The sequence below is a fragment of the Triturus cristatus genome, chromosome 3_1 (genome assembly GCF_964204655.1).
Source record: "Triturus cristatus chromosome 3_1, aTriCri1.1, whole genome shotgun sequence".
In the NCBI taxonomy this organism is placed as follows: domain Eukaryota; kingdom Metazoa; phylum Chordata; class Amphibia; order Caudata; family Salamandridae; genus Triturus; species Triturus cristatus.
The window spans coordinates 770,563,658-770,584,650 of record NC_140583.1 but is presented as its reverse complement, the minus strand read 5'-3'; the positions used below and the strand labels follow the sequence as shown (position 1 = coordinate 770,584,650).

The window sequence follows — 20,993 nt, the reverse complement described above, 5'->3', positions numbered from 1 at the left end:
AGCAAGCCACTATACCTGTATCGGCATCCAAACGGAATGAGCTACAATTTGCGACCTACGTCCTGAATATGCTGATCTTATGCTGTTCAATGGGTTGTTGTCTACCTGGAACCTGTTTTCTCTCTAGGGGATTCTCCCATGCCCTATCCCACCTTGATTAGGTTGTTATTTGTATGCGTGTCACCTTGATTTTTGTAAAGCACTCCAATACCCGCAAAGATCATGCTCGCGCTATATAAAGCTATATAAAGCTTAATAAATAAATATTGATAAGGCAAATCAATTTGCGACCCACTTCAAATGCTGATTTTGCGAACCAACATATTGGTACAAAGGTCTGATTTAATTTGCAAAAAGTTGGTGCAACAGCTTTTATGCGAATTAAAGGGTAGTACATTTACCCCCTAGTCTTTTATTAGAACTCTGTGATGTACGAAGGCAGCCATAATACAGCCCAGGAGTGTTATATATAAATTGAATTTCTATATAATCTCTAGGCTAGACACAGGTCTATCCTTCATAACTTACCTGTACATACTCGCTACACAGCTGTGTTTCCTAGTGGAACCACTGAGGAAATCATTTATACATATTTCATGTAATGACACATCATTCTCCCCATATGAGCCACCAGTTCTTGGCCAGGGCTAAATTTGTACAAACAATAAGTGCATGGGCTGAATGTTTTTTTCTTAGGAGGCTGCCTGTTCTGACGAATGGTGACAACAGAAAACCAAAGCTGCCTAGTTTTGATTTTACTTTAGACTTTTAAGCTTTCCCCAGTTGTCAAAGTTTTCCTATATTCCTTTTCTTTCCTACTTTTCTATCTTTCTATCTCCGGCTCCAAGTCAAAGCCTGAGATGAAAAATAAGTCCTGGTACCCAAACATGTAGAGCAGGTGCCCATTACTCGTTATCACTGACACAAATTAAATATTTTCTCTCCCCGTTATCAGAAAGTCCAAGGGATCTACTGCTCAACACTTGAGAGCTCAGTGAATCCACTGCAGCCTACCTTTATTCTACTTTTGGCAAAGAAAAGTTGTATACTATGTCCGCGAGGAGAGGGGTGTAAAGGTCACTTGAGGGCCTGAAGTGTAATGTACCACTTAAAGGCCACATAGGTGACATCCCATCGGCCCTCAGGATCGAGCAAATGTCATGCATGCATGATGTCATAAGTGTGAAAAAAAACTCAGTTAAACATGAGAATAATGATCAGTTGAGGCTGCGGGGCCCCATGTAGCAGTCTTATTATTTTACCAAAGTGCTTAGTTGAGTTAGGATCAAGGCTATTTATTGCCTTGATCATTTATCAACCCGCATTAAGATCTATTCAAATATAATAAGCTGTAATTATATATACATATATTGACTAGAATTCCTGCATCATCAATCCAGTGTTTTATATGCCTTGACTTATATCTGCTTTTGAGGCCACTCACAATTTACATTTCTTTGTGCGCTCATTATCATTTAGACATATTTTACAATGCATAATGTTTGCAATTTCGTTACATGTATGCTCAGTATAACAATGTTTTTGTTATATGTTGATAGCATATCAATAGCTCATGCTTCATAATGATGCAATTTGATATTTAGATGGAAACGAAATAGCTTTAGATGAGTCTACAAGGGAATTCTATGTCAGGCCCGCAGATACTGATTACCCGAGTCCACATACCCGCCGGTTCTCTGACCCCTGAAGCATTCCCTAAGGGACCGCCGTGCATACGGGGCTGTTTGGGACATCCTTCCGATCTCTACGGGCTACTAGGACCAGGTTTATCGCCGCATCTTGGTTCTTCGAATCCTCCCCTTAATCGAGGAGTGCCCCATTGGAAGAGGGCCATCCTCTGCAGGGGGTAACATTTTTCCTCGACTTCCTCCAAAGGCCACCATGTGCATTTTGACACAAACCTGACTCAATCTTTAAAAGACAGCAGAGGGTGGTGACTGAGCAATCCCTTTGTCTTTACCCCGTCCTACTGGAGCACCGACAGGTTCAAAGGGCCATGCGTGCCGCAAACATTCCCCCCCCCCCAGCAGCGTAGGAGAGGTGTGTGTGTGTGTGTGTGGGGGGGGGGGGGTTAGTCATTGTAAATCGCCGTGCTTGATATGGCGTTCTTGCCTTCTATGTTTTCCCTACCACCCCTTGCCTGCTGTGTTTGATACTGTGTCCTTCTATTTTTGTAACGTTCTATTTTGTAACATTTCTCTCATGTAAATTAACTGGTTCTATTGTACAGCCTCTGACAGTCCGCGCTTTATAAAAATACATAAAAATAAATAAATTGTGCTTTAAGCCACCAACACCGGCAGTTGAATAAGATGGACACAGCTTCTTCTAACCAAAGGTGCTTCTCAGTAGATTACACTAACGACACAAACGGAATGTCAATCTTCTAGATTCACAAAATGCTCTCTTCCCGCGACCTGAACGAAGTGTTAAGATACAGACGCAGTTCTTAGTTCCGCGAAAAGAAAGTGCATGCTACAACTCTACGAACTCTATCTCCAGCACACCTCACCTTATCATCAAAACGCCTCCATCTTGAACCCAGTTTCATTTCCCGGGCATCGTTGACGTCACACAAAAAAAACGGAATCATGGGAGGTGTAGTCTCTGCAGGGTTCAGAAACGCTTCCGGGATAGCCGGCCATTTCCTGACTCTGGAGTGTAAGATACAGAAAGCGGACTGTATAACCGCTTTCCGCTACTCCCTTGCCGTAGAAGGCGGAGGTTCGTGACGTCTATCATCCAACGCAACACCCAGGGTCGAGGAGATCAACATGCGTTGTATGGATTTACGTTTCACATATTTGTATGTCCAGCGGTTTGGTCTAACGGCCGGAGCTGCCACTTTTTATTTAATGCAGTTTTTTAAAGCGCGAACTTAACCCAAAGGTATCAGAGCTCTTTACAATATACCAAGTAAGTCACACAAGGTACACATGATGACATTTACACACTAACAAGTTACATATACAGTAGCGATTATAAACAAGCATTGGCGTAGCCAATAGGTCTCGCCTTTGGGACCTTACAAGTGTTTAGCTATGCAGCACATTATCACCCACCGGGCAGATTTCTGTAACGGGAGTAGTACTTATGTAAAGTGCTCTCTTTCTTTCTCTCTTCTCTCTTTCTAACATCCACAGAGAGGTTAAGAGGTCATTGAAAACAGCTATCAGCCTGCAACTCGGGAGATTTTGTGGTTAGACAAACAAATATTTCTGTAAATTACCTAAAACTTCTAAATGAAAGTTCTTCTATTCGTTCTGCACTCTCTATGCACCCCAACACTACTGCAGCCTGCTTTACTCATTTTACATGAGTTGGTAAGACTCCTCGATAACACCGCACATATTTTACGCCGCCCGAGCTCAGGCCCTGCCCTAAGGACATCTAGGCGTACATTTCTGTCTAGGAGGGTGGGAACAAGTGTTAACTGAAAACATATGTGAGCTCACATTTCTGACCAGAGGAACATGCTCTGAAATAGCAAAAATGTCAGACCTCACGCTTGCCCCTCGCAGGAACCAGGACACTGAGCTCCGCCTGACTGAAAACACACTTCAGGCTGGCGGGAAACACCTAATCAGAACCCCATGTTGAGGCAAGGCCTGACCACATCAGCAGTCATTTCATTCTGACCGGCAATTGTGATTCAAACATAAAAATAATTTTTATGTTAATCTTCACAGAAGTGAAGGATTGCATTGCCCTGGACACGCACGCACCCACACGCAGATGCATTCACATACACTGGCAAACGCACACAGGCATGCACACATACACAGATGCGCGCACAGGCACGCACACACACACACAGATGCAGACACACACACACACAGATGGGCACACACATACATACGCACACACACACACATGCGCGCACACACAGGCACACAAACTCACAGGCACATACAGATGCACACACACACATGCACACGGACACACACATGCACACACACAGATGCCACACACATGAACACAAACACACAGGCACACACACACATTCATGTTTCCGTGTGTGAGGCTGGCAGAAAGAGTTAATTCCAAACTCCTTGAGTGTTCAAATCTAAGACAAGAGCAGAATTTTCTAGAACAAAACTGCTACATCCGAAGCTCCGGCAGGAAGTAGTGTCAGAACTCTAATGGACTGAAAACAGCATCACACCAGCAGAAAAGACTTAACCTGAACTACACGGTGAAAGAGAGGCCGCAACAGTGTTTGTTTTATTCTGACTACCACAAAAGTTATACAAGAATGAAATCTGCCTCCTGGAAACTCTGACGCCAGTCTCCGCTTTTCACCAGGGCGGGGACTGGTGCAAGGACTGACGGACTCCGCCTCTCACTAGGGCGGGGGACGGATGCAAAGACTGCAGAAGGGGCAGACCAGGGTTGGCAGCGAGGCCAACAAAGAGAGGTGCAGGGCTGCTTAATGGAGTGGGGAGGAGATTAGGGGGGCTCTTCTTTCACTCAGCACAACCGGGCCTTGCCGAAGAGCATGTCAAGCAGCACAGATGCACACACACACAGATGCAGACACACACACAATAAATGCAAATGCTTTAATTGATTACATAATTTAGCAGGGCCACAAGCACTTTTGTGGAGTTTTGGCATGTTGATTTGTTAATGGACTGGATTTGTTGTAAGACTTTATTAGCATATATTTTTTTCTGTTTTTGAAGAGCACTCTAAGCAATGCTTTAGCGAGATATAGTGAATACTTTCCACGACTAACCGATCTTAATGAAGACGCTTTTTCGCTGGGACATAGAAGCAAATGATAAATGCCATCTATCCAAACCCACAAACAAGGCAAATATCGAAGAAGGCAACAGAGGAAGCGGTGTAAAGCGAGCACCCCCAGTGTATGGGTCAAGGTGACATCATTTCAAGCAGCTGCTTATGCACAAATCTAGCCACGAAAAAACAACGAGTTCACGCTAAGAATGCAAAACATAATGGTGGGCGCTCCCGGCTGATGCGTTCGTTCCTCCTGAAGCGCTCTGCTTAAGGGATCATACAATAACATCAAAGTCCCTGTAATGACATCACCATGCCCTAACAACTAGTTCACTGTAAGAATGCGAAACATAATGGTGGGCGCTCCCAGCTGATGCGTTTGTTCCTCCTGAAGCGCACTGCTCAAGTGATCACACAATAACATCAAGATCCCTGTAATGACGTCATCGTGCCCTAACAATGAGTTCACGGTAAAAATGCGAAACATAATGGTGGGCGCTCCTGGCTGATGCGTTCGCTCCTCCTGAAGCGCGCTGCTCTAGTGATCACACAATAGAGGCACGGGGTGGGCGTGGAGAGGAAGGGAGGGCTGACTTCACGAGCGCATGGCATTGTGCGCTGTGCCAGAAACAAAGATTGTGACAGCCTGTCCACATGGGCCGTCCTAAAAGTGGACAAGGTGGTCACCGAGAAGCTCGCTTTCCAATCACGCGCCATCGTTTAACATAAACGATGACGCGCACCAACTGGAAAGAGGGTCGGGCCTTTAAATGAGTTTCGAAAATGTATCGATAGCAAAAGGCACTCGCATGGCGAGAGCAGCGCATGCGCGCTGCTAATGCCAGGCGAGACCCAAAAATGAAAGGTGGCAAAATTAGGTTAACACAGGTATATAATACATATTTATAAAGTTGATCTCATGTGAATGCCAAGCGGCCGTGAGGGTCATGAAATTGGTTGAATTATTCCTGGAAGTGTCTTTGGAAGTGAAGAGTTTTAAGATCTATTTTGAAAAATCCGGAAAGAGGCGGTAGTTCGGAGTATTGGAGCAAGTGAGTACCAAATTCTAGTTGCATTGCCTGAGAAGGATTGCGCCATAAATATTTCACTTTTGAAAGTAGGAGGATTAAGCAGTAAGTTTTCAGCATTGCGTGAAGTCCTAGAGCCACCTGACATTTTGAGTTTATTTGCCAGATAGCGAGGGGTGGAAGTGTGCAGGGCTTTGTGGGGGATACACGTAGTCTTGTGAATTGACCTAGCTATGTTGGGAAGCCAGCGAAGGGACAACAGTATGGGTGTGATATGATCATTTCTTTTGGCCCCATAAAATTGTTAAAAAATATGGTGTGCAGCATGTCGTACATTTAATGATTATGGATTTTTCTGTCCACCCTGTATGATGGAATAAAACTGTACAATTTTAGCTGAGCTGTTGATATTTATGTTAATGTTGTAGTTGCATAAACATTTCACCTAACGATTTATCCTTAAGGATACATGGGACGCTTAGTAGTGATTTACTTTGTATCAAGTCAACCCCCCCCCCCCCCCCCGAGAAACAGTTTTTATATGTTTCTTATTTTTTTAAAATTCTTTTTATTTAACAAGCTCATAGAATTACAGTTACTACAAGACAAGTGCATACTACATATGTTCAAAATGTAAAAACAGGAATATTGCATCACAGGGCCAGTACATCTTTAGTATATGTTTCTTTTTAAACAAGTTAAAAAAAATCGGAGATCGTTGTGTCTTAGTGCACATGAATGCATCTATAAGAACAATTAATTGATTGTTGCCTTTGTGGGTTTTATGTAAAAGTAGGCCTTCAAGTGTACATGGTGGGTGGGGAATAAGAGAGGACTTTATTTCTTTCTTTCACGTTTATGTTGTAGGTTTGTGGTCACAAGGTGTTATTTAACTGGGCGGGTATTTAAGGGATTCTGTTACACCTGGTTCTGTTTATGATGGTTGCAGGCAAGGCCACACGGGGACGGTTAGATTCTTGATTCCATATCGTGTTTACTGGGAGAAATGCAAACATGAGTGTATTATGAACTGACCTTGTCACATAAACGGATCATTAGAACAGATGTTGTTTAAACATTGAGTTAGGTTTTATATTGCAGCGATAACACAGTTTGGGGTTAGCGCTTGGTTTATTTTGAATGTGGGTGTTAAACACATAGGGGGGTAATCAATTGTTTAAGCTGGGTGAGTTTCACTTGTGTGAGTCTTCACGCTTTTGGAATTTAATTAGTGGAACGATCGGGGATGACATGTTAGTGACAGTAGCGATTGAAAAGCAAATACAGAATATTTGATCATGCACTGCTGAGTTACTGTGGGTGAGTACTTGGGGAAAATATTCCATTTAATGCTGATTATGATGGAACTTTGTTCCTTACTTTCCTGTTTCAGTTACCCCTGACGAAGAGAATTTATCTCGAAATGCATTGGGTGTTGAACATCTATGGATGAAATTTAGATTGGTATTTGTGAAGAAAGTAACATCATGGATTGTTATACAGCGGAAGCTACTAATAAAAACATGGAAGGTGTGAAATATTAACGCTTTGGCTGTTTGAATTGAGTAAACATGGATTAAAATGGATAAAACTGATTAAAGAAGGATGAACAATTATGTTTGTTTCGGATGGGGCAATGGGCCCACAAATGGGCTGTGCACCTTGGGACTGTTACGCTTAATCAGGCAATCAGCTTGGCATTCAGAATGAAACAGCGTGGTTTCGGCAGAGCACTCACCAGGGGTTACACTCCTGACAGTGTTCACGAAAGAGCATACAAAATGGTTAAAATTGTTAAAAAAATAGGGTGTGCATTATGTCATACATTTAATGAGGGGGTACCTTATGCCATATATAAAGGTTTCTCCAGGAATGAACACAAAAGTAGCACTAAAGAAGTTACAGATGATTTCTCTGACCTGAAAAAAGTCTTAACCACACTGGAACACAATATATCTCTGTTTTGGAAACAGCGATTCCTCTGACCTGAACAAATGTACCCAAACCATAAGTGTTTAGGTTAAACAGGTGTCATGTCCAGCTGCATCAATTTTGTGCCACAACTATGCTGTAAAAAAAAAGTTTAGATGAACAAAACAGTGTTTCCAAAGCAATGTTAATCCACCTTGGTATGAAGAACCCAACACTCATTTCCCCCTCCTTTGAGGTAAAATAATTCCCACTTTCATCTATGGTTACCACCTTGTCAGTATTTTACTGAAAAGCTGGCATTTTTTGCCTAGAAGCTAATACGGGTGAAATCAATAAAGGCTTGTGTTGAGCCTTTGCAACAATCACTTAAAACCACAAATATGAATAGGAATAATATTGTGTTGGAACCGTCTGTACTACAGCAAAAAGAGCACCGCTTACTGAACATTAATATTGGATGAATGAAACAGGCTGCTAAGTAAAGCTCAAAGACAATATCACAATATTTTACAGACGCAGGAAAGACTGCCTTGTATGGTTAGTTACCAGGTAACTCCATGTCAGAGAGCACACAACACCCAAGTTCTGCCCTTTTGTATTTTGAAAAGCAATGTTTTCCGATGTGTTAGCTCAACTGAATCAACAGAACTGAAAATTACTTTATGCTATTAAATAACCCTAGACAAAGCAATAATCCCTTTAAAAGACAAGCATTGAGTTATTGCTAGCAGATATGGACAGGGCGTTTGATTCCTCAAGCTGGGTGTACCTATTTGCACTGCTGCACAGGTTGAACATAGGGCCCCGTTTCTTGTCGTATCTAACCTTGCTGTATACAGATTGATGCAGCGCAAAGGGCAAATTTACATATTCTCCCTATGTCACAGATTCGTGATCACAACAACTCATTCATTCAATCATTCATTGGTGGGGCCCATAACACCAACACGCATTTGTCTCATTCTAATCCGAACACGGGAGAAAAGCGCTGGACATGTGGGTACCTTATTACCTATCAGGATTACATTTCTTTACATTATATACATTATATACACGTGCACCTACAGAATCCCGACCTTAACATCAAAGCACTCCACCACTTGGTCAATGGACCAATTAGTTGGATTGGTTGATGGTGAATTAGAACCAGCTAAAACACAATTAAAGCCTAGGAAACATTTGATTATTCTCTGTAATCAATTAAAGAACCACAAACTCTTTTCTTATTAATTCAAAATTTGTTTATCTAAAATTAATTTCTTCTGCATTAGCATTTATGCACTACAGGTCATAGTATAAATTCAGCTTAGTTTCAAAGAGAAATCGAACATCTGGTAAATAAGCATAGATTTAGGAAACACATTTAATAATTACCAAATAACAAACGTTGGCGACCCTCTGAGCAAATAGAGAATTATCCGCACTCTCTGGTACAATCTCCGGGATAAATGTCCGACCAACAGCAAAGATGCAACCACCAGACGAAATAACTTCCCGAAAATCAAAGAAACCCAAGGCAAACCATGGAAATCTTCACCAGCTCAACGCAGTCCCAACACCATGAAAGATCAGCCCAATGAACCACCCTTCTTTGGTGGATGAAGGCATTTTATACCCTTTTTCCCCTCTTACTTCATTTTAACACGCAACATTTTAGGGGTAGAGAAATGTTCTGATTGGACAGTTCGGGGTTATCTGTAAGTTTATAAAAGTTTCCCAGGGTAAACTGGTTTTCCATGAGACTTGGCATAGGAAAGCAAAAATGTTATACTATTCATTCGGCTCCCAGGAGAAAGTTTGGAAAGTAACGTTTGGAGGAAGAGAAGACATTCCAGTACAGGTTCGGTATTGTCCCCTTTGCTGTTCACACCGTCCGTCAGTTGGCAGATAACAGGGCTCATATCCTTGACAGGGAACACGGTGTCACAGGGCTGAGGTCACTTAGAGATCTCCAGAGCCGTCCGATACTGTGCAGAAGGCATCGCGCTCACATGGCGGCGGCTTGGTAGGAACTCCATCTTAGATACTGCGGCCTAGTAGGCCCGAATGCCAACTTAAGCAAAAACAAACAAAGCAGTAATTAACATATGGAAATGGAGATTCTAATGTTTAAACCCACACTAATCCCAATGCATATTAGTATTTACCTAGCTTGTAGCAACATTCAAAGCAATAATACTCACCATTTTGTAGTACTAGAAGCACAAACCATCACAAAAGCAACATAAATCATGCAATTTTCTATTTTACCACAATCTAAAGTTGGTTTGCGTACCATAGGTAATTAATTAATTGGTTTGCCATACAATTAGCAATTTAGTCCCACGTGTATCTCGTGTTTATCAAGGTGTAAATGTAGATTAGTAATATTTCACTTCAAACCAATTAGTACGAATTAGATTTAGAATCATTACGTAATTAATTTTCATGCAAATTAGAGGAGGTATACAACATTTTGTTTTACCTGCTCCATCAAGATCTAACCGCATCTGTGCGCGTGGCAGGCTCTGTCTCCTCTACGTTCCCTATTGGGCGGGGTACCAGACAGGGGTGTCTGCTGTCCCCCTCCTTGTTCGTGCTGGCAATGGAGCCCCTCGCTGCCAGGGTGCGGATTGACGCTTAAGTGACCGGTCTCGAATGGGCACACGGCCTGTCGGATCGTATTGCCTTATACGCCGATGATGTGCTGTTCTTCCTCACTAATCTGGATAGCACGGGACCGCGGCTGCTGCGCATAATGCAGGTCTTTGGAGAAACATCGGGCCTATACATGAATCCTCGAAAGTCCACCCTCTTGGTCTTGGGTGGTGGGGAGGAACTTGGCTCTTGAGCATCTTCGGTGCAGGTGGTGCAGGGGGGATGAAATATCTGGGAGTATTCCTATCTGATTCTCCCACAATGTCCTGGGATAGGAACCTGGCGCCTGTATGGGATCGTGTGCGTGAGGACCTTAAGACCTGGTCCCACATGCCCCTGTCTATATACGGCCGGTCGACCATTTTCAAGATAGTTTCTCTCCCGTGCCTACTGTATCAACTGCAAAACCATCCATACCCCATCCCCTCTAGGTGGTTTCGTCAAGTTAAAGTTAATGCAGGTTTGAGTCAGTTTCTCTGGGATGGTGGAGTAGCAAGGGTGGCTCTGCGGACTTGCTTTCAGTCTACGTAGTGTGGGGGACTGGTGACCTCAGATATCCTGTCCTATTATATGGCCTTGCACTTGCTCGTCCTGAATGAATGGTGGTATAGAGACAGGATGGACCCAGCGTATGCTGTCGAACGACGTTGCATGGGGGAACACACCTTGCATTCCATTCTCTACTCTGCCCCGTTGAGACGCTCCCGCTGCCACGCGGACTGTTTTCCAGATCTGGAGGCAGGCGTTATGGAGTATGGGTTGGTGGAACAGGTTGACCCTTGAGACCCCTCTTTGGCACAATGGACGCCTACCACAAGTGGCGGCTCTGTCTGGATTCCGCGATTGGGACAACATAGGGATCTCCACCCTGGGTGACGTTATGCAGGGACCGGTTTTGGATCCTTCCAGGATATACAAAAAGACTTCCAGATGCCGAAAACTCAATTTTTTAAATATTTACAGTTCCGACATGCCATTTTCCCTAGCTTGGAGGGGCTGGAGACACTGGCAGAGTTTAGTCCGGTGGAGGCCAAGGTGTTTATGGGAGACCTCCAAGACCTCAAGATCTCTAAAATATACCAGTCTCTAGTCACACATAGTTCCCCATCGTTACAGCATCTGAGGGAGACATGGGAGGGCGATGTTGGTCTGATGGAGGAGGAACACTGGACTGAGGCTTGGCCTCTCCGCGAGGGGCGGCCATCGCAATAAGCCTATGCCTTATCCAGTTCAAATACCTTCACCGGGTATATTATACTAGGGGCAGGCTGTGGAGGGCAGGTTTGGTGGCTTTCCCGGTGTGTCTCCGATGTGAGCATGAGGAGGGTAACCTATTGCATACTGTTTGGCACTGCTCCGCACTGGCACAATTCTGGAGGGGGGTGCTGGCCTGTCTCTCTGAAGTGTTGGGGTGGGACCTTCCCTGCTCACCAAAGCTGGTCCTCCTACATGTCATGGAGGGGATTGGGGGCAACATCTACAAGCGACATCTTATGCTTCTGGGATTTACCCTGGCAAAAAGGGATATTGCTAGGGCCTGGAAGGTGGCGGTGGCGCCCTCCGTCTCAGCCTGGAAAAATGGTCTAGACTTCTGTATGGGTCTTGAGGCCCCGGTGTTCATGGCCATGGGGTGTCCCCGAAAGCATTTTAAGATCTGGAAGCACTGGGCAGACTATAATTGCCTGGAATTTGAGCCGGCCCAGGTGGACCGTCACCATGACCCGGTGCGATCTCCTCTTTATAGATGTTCGGCAGGACAGCTGCCTCGTAGGTAATTACATGTTTTACTTGTACAACAGTGGTTATTGATATGATGTGCTGCTCTGGAATGTACGACGATGCACTGGGGGGGTGGGTTGGGGGTTACGGTTTTAGGGTTCTTGTTTCATTTGTATTGCTTTTCATTTTCTCCTGTAAACACATGAAAATGGTCAAATTCAATTGAGGTATATTGATGCGGCAGAAGTTTCTGGGTCACAGAGCTCTGTGTCATATGTGATGTTTTGACAAATAAAATTTGTCTAAAAAAAAAAAAAAGACAACCATTGGCAAAGCCAATAGGCCTCTGCAATGCCCAAGCTATTGGCCTTGCCATTTGAATGTCTTTGAGCCATGTTGTTTAGCAGCACATCCGCTGTTTAGCATGGCTAAAAGTAACAAAAAAGCCCTATGACGAGGCCAGCGCAGGCCACGTTAAAGCACTGTTTTAATGTATGGAGGGGATGCGGCTGCGGGAAAAAAATAGCCTGAACAAGAGTTATTATTACTGTGTGAAAAAGCATTGTATTAATAGTGCTTCCAGCACTATGAACAGTCATTGTGCCCAGACTATGTATTTTGGTTGCAGCATATACTTTTGAGGCATCATGCTGAATCGGAAGGTTAAGTCAGGAAAATTTGGTGCACTTGGAGTATCTAAACATCCTCTCACTCTGAAGTCAGAGAAAGGAAAATAAACAGGCACCCTCGGAAAACTGCCTCTGACATGTGATCTCGGTCTTTGAATGCACAACAAATGTGACAAGATAACAACAAGATCTACTGGCTGGTTTACATGAATGGAGCTCAGCGACTTAAAACACAAGTTCTCAAACAGGCGGCCTCGGAAAACAGAGTCTCACATGTGATCTCAGTCTTTGTATGCACGGCAAATGGAGAGAAAGAATATGAGAGCGACGATGGAGCCAGCAATTGTTAAGCCAATGGTTGGGCTGACGCTTACAAAGTATTTCCAACATGTCTCGAAGAGACAGCGCAAGCTCTGTCTAGCCGAAACCTAAAAAACAAGAAGCAGGACTCCAGCTTTTTAGGCAAGCCTCAGTGAGGAACAAAGACTATGGGGGATGAAACACAAACAAAACACAAGATGTAGATGGAGATGTAATAGTAAATAAAAAAGAAAACAAGAGCACAAGAATGGTAGGATGAACAACATAAGAGAAATAAAAAGAAATAAAGAGTAAAAGGGACAATCAATACGTGAGAGGGGAAGTATTCCTTTTTATTATTGCTATCACACCTTCATCTCATATCGAGGCACATAAAGGGTCACATTTAAAACTGGTACATATATACATCTATGAGACTGGTGGCAATAACACCAGTTGAGTTATGGTTAGGTCAGGTTTCCATAGGGAAAGAAGTTTGTTTTCTTAATACATCTGTTGCCATTTGATGATTCTGCTCAAATCTTTCTACAGAAGGTACACCCTCTTGGGTTGTTCATGATATGTTTAATGCTGTGCAATGAAGCAGGCACCAAGAAATAGGGGTGGGGTCTCAAAAGTGCCATTTCTCATTTTAATTCTCATAGGATCAGTGGCAGCTGGTGAAATGTTTATGTGGTTGGGCGTAACACTGGTCACAGTTTTCCTTTGAACAAGCAAGTAAAGAAAGCTATCCCAAATCTTCCAGGAAGGGGTGAACCCCCCTCACCATGCCCAATAACATTTTGAAAAAAGAGGGCATTTTGCATTCGGACCACCTTTCTTAAAGAAATTGTTTAAACAACTGTAGGTATAGAAGCAAGTTCTGAAGGAGTAACATCAAGGTCTTGCTGCGCTTGATGAAATATTGTCAGCAATAAATCATCCACCAAATCTAACCATCTTTCAGTAAAGTGTAACATGTAACAATGTTTTGTATGCCACTCTGCCTTTTAACCTGTGGCTCAGCATTGTTAGGTCTCGGCACTAGACACAGCATGCACTGTCTCAAAGAGACATGTTGTATAAACTTTGTGGGCTTCGGCCCACCCATAGGAATCCCATTTGCTGGCTCTATCGTCGCTCTTATATTCTTTCTCCCCATTTGTCCATGGCATGCATACATCATGCCTCTTCCTGTGCTTCGCCCTCCCCTGAGACTATGGACCAATTACTACTATCCATCCACTGCCCCCATTTTAAGAAGTGTTTTAGGAACTTCTTTTTTTGTTTGTTATGAGCACTTAACACAAACACTTGTGTTTTCAGTCGGTTAAAGCTCCGTTTATGTAAACAGTTCTTTAAATCTTGTTCTTATCTCGTCACATTGCTCTTGACTTCAAAGTGAGGGGCTTAATCTGCCGAATGTTTTCTGTGTTCATGCGCCCCAGAAATTAGCATCTTAAACTTTGCCCGCAAGGCACGCCGCCTGCTTCGATGCACTCAGAGCTGCAGGCTTAGCCTCGATTTGTTGATTTCGCACTTCATTCTTAAGTTTTGCCAGGCTGGAAAAGGTTGCTTTGTCTTTAATAATGTTTTTGCGAGAGTCTCGCTTCAATGAGACACATGATTTGAGCATGAAATGTTAATTGAGAAATCCACCACCACCCCAAGCCTCCAATCAACGATAGCTGCTACCTGTTTACTCCTTCTCACAGGGAACGGCCTTCCTGCTGCGTTTCTGCTGGCGTGCACTGTCTACGTTGTCAAATCCTGCTGTTTTCCATGGTTGTCGTTGTTTACCATAGATTGTCTGTATGCTAGCCGTCATGTCTATTTATGTGTGTATGTATGAGTGTGTCTGTATATACCTGTGTCATTGTGTGCCTTTAGCAGTGTATGCTCTAGAACAAAATTGAAGTTTATCCCACTTGCCCCATGAAAATGCTCATCCAATTATAAGGGTGCTTATTTGCTTCAGTTTGTTCCTTAGCCAATAGAACTTGCCTTCTGTTTTTTTCTTTAATACACTAGCAGAGTCTGATGTAAAAAAAATGAGCAATGAAAACTGGCATTTCATCAAGATCCATATAAACCTTCTGATTAGTTTATCTACTTTGTAAAATGTAATGAGTTTATTTTAACAAAAACAAAAACATATATCCCTCAAAAATCTGAAATTATTTACTGTTTATTTTGTATTCGTGTATAGCATTTTTATCAAATTCGCCTGTAAATCTTGTTCTTATCTCGTCACATTTACTGTGCATTCAAAGTCATGCTACCAGAATTTGTGTTTTCACTTGCTCCGAGCTCCATAAACAGGTCTGTAAATCTTGTTCTTATCACATTTGCTGTGCATTCAAAGACATGCTGTCTGCAAGCAAGCAGTGTGCTGTACAGCTGTGGCGAGGATGGTGGTGCACTTACGAGTGCATCTATCATACTCATTAAGTGCATTCTCTACAGCTGCCTGTGTAATCAAGCTTTGCAAAATGCATTTTACTCCAGGAAGCTTTTTTTCCTAGGTCCTCGAGCTGTGGTCCGAGTCAGCACATACCGCATATGCCCTACTTTAATTTCAAAGCAATTACTGTGGCATGTTCTGTGCCCGTTTCTGAAAAGTGACACACTTCCCAGAGCCGTGGAAGCTGCAGGCCATGGCTTCCTGTTATTCAGCCAGATGTGGCCTACTTTATGTGGTCGGGAGGCCCTACGATGCAGCTGTCCACTGAAAACTGCCACTCAGTGAGCAGATGACTTCAGCGAAGGGGAAGTGGGGGCTCTTCTCTTTTTATTAGCTTGCTGATTGTCTTTGGTTGCTGCTTTCCAGTAAGATGCCCCTCTACAACAATGAAAGGCCCACATTACGGACACTATGCTATTGTACTGCATTCCCTTGCACCTTTTTTCTTCAGCAACAATGCAGCTGGTGCTCATGTTGGTTTTACAATGATTTGTGTACTTGGGTACCCTTGGCTGTTGGTCCTAATGTGGCGATAAGTAAACTATATCTTTATTTTTGCACAAGCTGGTATGTGTTCTACGCATAAGACATGTTCTGTTTTTATCGGATATTGCATGCAATGCTAATTCCATCGATGGAATGATCATTTGTAAGAATAGTGATAGTAATAACATGGGTGTTTATTGAAATGAAAATAATTGAATCCTCCATTACCAGACGCGGTAATTGTGGATGCAATCTCTATGCTTCTATTGTGACCGCATTCCCCATGCCCCTCACAGCAGGCAGGTATATGGTGGGTAAGATGTGGGCTCTGCAGGGTTTTAGGGGATTGAACATAACACCAATAGCTCTCGGAGTGCTGAGACGTATTGGCTTTGCCAATGCTTGTTTTTAAATCTGCTATTAGGCTAACGGGGCATGTTTATACCAAATAAACAATTAATTAATTAAACTTTGATATTGAAAAGTTGTATAACAGATATCAGAACTAGATGGAAGTAACGCATTCCCTTAGTGGCAGAGTCCAGCTACTATAGCATATGGTCAGTGTGTATCATTGTCGTTCACAAGAATGGTAAAAAAAAAATGTTTTTTTAGAAGAACCCTCACCCACCAACCTGCTCCAAGTTTTGGTAACTCCCATTACCTGTTGACCAACATATGGGTCTAATATCTATTTTTCATCCAACAGTAATGCTCTTTCCCCATCCTTTATATGAGTCTTTTACATTGTTTTTTCTTTCATAATACATGCCAATGCTACACGGAGGCTCGATTTCTAAAAGCCTCACTGGAATCGATGGCCTTGATTCCACAAACCCCACTGGAGTCAGTACGTGTCTTTCGCCTTTGACACAAGCTTCACTTCTGCCTGCCTGATATATATGTGTTATATTAGAGTAATTCTCTTTTCCAATTCTTTTGTCTGTGCCTTTTCCTTTTTCTTTCACCTTCGTAAACATGACAATGTTACACGGAGGCTTAGCTCCTGGAAGCTGCTCTCGAATCCGTAACATAGTAATGTTACATCGATTACACGAGCCGCATTGAATCGGCACGCATTCCTCTATTCTGGCACAAGCCTCAATTTCGCTTGCCTCACATTGCGTTAGGCACGCGTTCTAGTGCTCCAAAGTGATGTAAGCTGGCACGCTGGTCCCGTGACCAGACATGATGGGCGTGGCCATGCCCTTCAGCTTCCGGCACTTCAGCTACAAACGCTGGGATGCCGCCAGACTTCGATATCTTCGTGATCCTGTGGAGGACCGCAGTAGGTATCGAAGGGCGGGTGGACATCCTTGACGGAGTAAGTACTCTCCCTGAGTTCTCTTACGGCTATGCTTTCGCTCTCTGTTACTTTCTTTGGCCGTTTTAGTGTCCGGAGGGCTGACAGGTTTTACACTTTCTTACCCCGCAGTGTATGACTACAGGAGTCTGCCCCCCTCCGGGATCATTTCAGCTACTTAATATTTGTAGCCCTTGTAAGCCCCTTTTTCTTCTGCTATATGTTTTATGTTATCTGTGCCATGTCACTATAATGTATTACTGCAACCTGCATTTCATGGTTACCTGGCACGGTGTTCTTGCAATTTGAGTACTATAATTTCTCTTGCATTTTGAGTGCTTTACCACATGTACCAACAGCACGTTACGTGCCAGCCTGGCCCACATTAGGGGTCAGCCTCCATCACGTGTGTACATCTCTTCATTCGCTGGCATGCTTCAGCGCACGCTCCTTTTGTGTGACACTTCATCTTCAGTGTACACCTGCATGCCTGTCTGAAGGGGTATAACGTAGATCCTGAAACTCGCTTTGGATGACCGCACTTGAATGTTGACCTAAAGCACTACATCACCTTTCATAGCGGGTGCCTGAACTTCCACCAGCACACCCGTTCTCCACTGTAAACAATTTTAAACTGCATATAACAGTGGTTCCCAAACTTTTGACTCCTGAGGACCCCCACTGAGTCACCACTGGAAGCCGGGGACCCCCAAGCAATTTTTATAATTTAAATTTCAAACATTAAAACAGAAATTCGAAAAAATATAAACACACGTGTGCACACAAAACAAATACTCGAATTATTAAGGATTTTAGGGGCATATTTACAAGCCCCTATCACCAAGGGAACGTCCCTTTTTGCGACATTCCCGTGGCGATAGGGGCTTTGCCATATTTGCACGGCAGTGTTAAGCCACTTAATGTGGCATAGTGCTGCCTTGTAAATAAGGCCCCCTTTCACGCAATGCTTAGCGTGAAAGGGGTGGGCAGTGGGTGTTGCGATGTGCTCACCGCAACACCCATTGATTTTGACGTAGGCAGCACCAACATTAAGATCAGGGAAAACCTGGTCTTATCTTGGCGGAAGAAGGAGAAATGCTTAATTTCTCCTCGTTTTTGCTTTTTCCATGTGTGCTGCCTTGTGCAGCACACATGGAAAAAGCAATACGCCTTGGATTGTTTATGTTTAGGAAGGTGACCCTTCCTGCAAATAAAAACTTTTTTTTTTAAATGACATTTTGTAACTTCCATGTGTGCTGCATTAAGCAGCACACATAGAAGTGACAAAATGGCATTTCAAGATTGTTTATGTGCAGGAAGGGGGACCTTCCTGTACATAAACAATCTTCCCCTGCACGCAGACACAGCGTTGGCAATATACTGCTAAGTGTAGTGCCAGCGCAGGAGGAAACGTAGGGCTGCACCATATTCTTGTAAATATGGTGCAGCCCTGCGAATCTGAAGTGGTGTAGCATGTTGTTAAGTCAAGGAGGCTAATGACATGCTTCACCACTTCTGTTGTAAATACCCCCCTTAGTATTTTATATTGAAAGAATTTGCAAAAAGCAAAAGATTTTAATGGGACGTTTGGTGCTGCATCTCCGTGACTAACTTTTAAATGGTTGGTTTTATTTCGCACTACAAGGCGCCTGCTCCTGCCAGGGCCAGACTGGAAACCTAAAAGCAGCCCTGGCAAATGTATTCAGACCAGTCCCCATACAGTGGACACCAAGTGCAGTGAGTGAGCCTGACCACTAAAATAGGAGGCCTTGGGAGGCTCTACCCCCAAAAATATTTCGGAAACAGTGGTGCAGTCCACAACACATTTATCATTATATATTGAATTGTATTAGCTTGTAAAGAATAGTAAATGAAGACCTTACTATGCACCAGGATACGACAATCTTTGTTGGAGTTATTCAATGATTCCCTTACTATCACCCTCCAACAGTGCCTCTCATCTCTCCATAAGCCCTCTGTCACATGTATTTAATTTATTTTATAGCATCTCTCATACCAATGTAGAGTGTCAGAGCAATTTACATCACACACATACAGAGACAATAAATCAAACATGTGTAAATCAGTGTTAAGAACATGTAATGTAAGGCAAAGCGGACTACAAGGTGTAGGATTCACATTTCATCCATACTGGTAGGCATTGTTTAAAAGTGTCTGGTCTGGAGAAGCACAAACTCAGAATTCAGAACATAACATAGTGGTTAGCATTTACTTTAACAATAAAAGTGCATTTTCACCCAAATAAACCTTTTTAGTAGCATCAGGATAATGAAAGACTGAAAAAAAAACATAAGTTACTAACTTGTACCATGCAGTTTGCAAGCAGCTCTTTATGAACTGCACAGTAACAAAAAAATCTCTGTGACAAAAGCAGTAACCCGCTGACCTATGCACATAAAATACTGTTTGTTAAAAATGCATGGTACACGTTCTGTGCAGTAGGCATATTAACTCTCTGTGCTACATTAGATATGTCAAAGCTGCCACTGGACAAAACTATCATCTCTCCCCAGCAGGTACATTAATCACTGGTGTTATCTTGACACTTTTATTGCTGCACAAAAACTGATAACAATACAAGGAACTTTGCAGTGCTTTTAAAACTGATGCCTGCGGACCCCCTGGGAATGTGTCACGGACCACAGGTTGGGAAACACTGGCATATAAGATTTGCCTTTTTGTGTGGTGCTTTATTGTTTCAGACAAATTCACTCTCAGTGGAAACCGTAAGTACGGTAGCGTCACTGAATCAGCACACCTTAGCGTGTGTGCTCACTTTTTTCACTTGATTCGGTCCTGAAGAAAGCCTCTGCACCTTTGTCGAGGCTGAAACATGTAGACCATGTAAAGTGGGATAAGAAAGATCAATTTTACCTTCATAGATATACCTGCTCTGTTTTTAAGCGTGACCTTGAGACTCAAGAATAAAAATGAACTATTGGATACTCTAGAGGTACTTTCAAACTGCACTCCTAGCACTTTTCACTCACTCAACGCAAAACACCCGCTCCGCTGTAATTCAGGCGTCGCAGCACAGCTGGGTTGCACTCGGCAGCCCAGCTGGGAAGCCAATGATGAAGCATGCCACCAGCTAGGTTGGTGGGTGAGGGTTCTTCTTAAAAAACCAAATGGTTTTTTAGCATTCTTGTGAACAGCAGTGGGTTCATCCACGTTATTGTATATTGATTGATTTCAGGGAGACGGACGTTCCCCTTATTTCTTGCTCTCTCTTTGTTGTTATCAGTGTGTATCATTATCAGAACACAAACTTGCTTGAAATGCTAATCCAGAAAAATAAATTGTTGTATTTATCTGGAAATGGCTGGTCGCCATTTCATTGAATTAATTCCAACTTTCATATTCACTTCTACCATCCTCTCGAGACAATGTATACGCCTAGCTAAAAAATATGATACAATGCAGCCACACAGATGAAATGTGGGTATCATTTTGGTTAAGAAAATATGGATTATTTAACTAAAGCCAGCTTTCCGATGTCCCAGAGTGAAGTTATATCTCAAACTGCAATTATAGCGAGTTGCCAGCAATGGCTTACAGGGGCCAATGGAACAATTACACTGATTGCAAGAAAAGAGCTATTGACTAGATTACAAAGAAATCAAGAGCCTCATTTACAAGGCACCGCAAGCCATCTTGCTGCGCCGAGTTGCATCATTTTAAAAGTACAGGAATGCGTCGTATTTACAGCA

At 43.0% G+C, this 20,993-nt stretch overlaps 1 protein-coding gene across 2 annotated transcripts in view; it reads right to left on the bottom strand.

The window, feature by feature from the left end:
• The window catches only part of TSSC4 (tumor suppressing subtransferable candidate 4), a 94,916-nt gene extending 92,246 nt beyond the window's left edge, over nucleotides 1–2,670 (bottom strand). Inside the window, exon 1 of one of the 2 annotated variants that reach the window (XM_085644945.1) lies at nucleotides 2,534–2,670. The gene's annotated coding sequence lies outside the window, so the exon portion shown is untranslated. The remainder of the gene's footprint in view (nucleotides 1–2,533) is intronic. The other variant, XM_085644946.1, reaches the window with a different exon arrangement.
• Between the last annotated feature and the right edge of the window lie 18,323 nt (nucleotides 2,671–20,993).